Source organism: Microtus ochrogaster, linkage group LG7_11, assembly GCF_000317375.1.
Source record: "Microtus ochrogaster isolate Prairie Vole_2 linkage group LG7_11, MicOch1.0, whole genome shotgun sequence".
Classification (NCBI taxonomy): domain Eukaryota; kingdom Metazoa; phylum Chordata; class Mammalia; order Rodentia; family Cricetidae; genus Microtus; species Microtus ochrogaster.
The window spans coordinates 3,820,249-3,821,554 of record NC_022032.1 but is presented as its reverse complement, the minus strand read 5'-3'; positions in this window follow the sequence as shown (position 1 = coordinate 3,821,554).

Sequence of the window (1,306 nt, the reverse complement as noted above, 5' to 3'; positions counted from 1 at the left end):
TGCACTTTAGTAAAAATCTCCCCAGTACACACTCACCTGGAACTATAGCTCCACGTTTCTCCCTTTCCTCTTGACAAAGAATCTCTCTATATACCTTCCTTTCTTCCTTGCCACTTTCCCCTTTTCTTGATCAGAGAAGTATGTTAAGCTACAATGCCCTAAATATTGCCAATGTCTACTTTTGAAATGCATGTGTGTTTTATATAACTTACTATAGATTTCCCCTGAGGACTACTGGCGTTATTGTCATCTATTCTCACGGAGGGGGTGGACTTAGGTCTTATTAACATCTGGTGTCATGTCGTTCTGGTACGAAATAAACAAGTAAATGGAGTTTTAGAGTAGGTAACATCCAGATGAGACCAGAAGTGGAAATGTGGGTCTTACAGCAAAGTCTTTTCTTAAACAAGTATAAGTCAAACAGTCCAAGGTGCCTTTATAAACCCCTTTCTCCAGTCAATGTGTGGTAGGCGTGAATACTGGGCTAAGTGGCTTTAAAATGTTCTGGCTAGTAGGTTTTCTCAGATTTATTGGATATATATTTTTTAAGTGTCCATTCTTTGTCTTTTGTAAGTTAGAATTCCACTCCAGTATAAGTGAAAAAATCTATATGTTGTATATGCTACCTATAAAAAACAATAGCTGTGTTTTCAGAGAAACAAGAATGCTATTATTCTAGAATTTTGAACCAATCCTGTTCCCTACACCTGAGTTCAAGGACTCAGTTTACAAGCCCTGGACTGTTTCAGATTCCTCTTTCTTGTTTTTCTGATTGGTTCTCTTCTTGTTTGCAATCTATTGTTCATGATGTTTCCAGAGCAATTCCACAATCACAAGTCAGATCCTGTCATCCACTGCCTCCAACCTTACTACCACTTAAAACCAAGGCCACACTCCTTCCAGTGGCCTCAGAGGCCTGACCTCCCATTCCAGGCTTATCGCCACCATTTGCTACTACTGCGCAAACAAGGGCGTGGCTGCTTTTCATTTTGCTCTTTCAAGCCTTTGCTCCCCGACACCTGGCTTATTTCTCCATATCCTGGGCCTCTTCAGGAGAGTATTTTCCTCTGATATCTCACAGCCACTGGCTTTTATTCCAGATCATTCTTCTGTACCTTATAGTTCGTATGAAACATGCCTGAGTTTGAACTACAAACTGCCACACCATAGCGAGTGTCTTTTGACTATTTCTGCAGTGTTTCCACTGAAACATTCACAATCTTTAAATCTGATATATTAGCAACCACCTTCTTGCATCACTGGCAGGCTACCATGAGTTCTGCCTCACCCATTACTAAATGCTCTT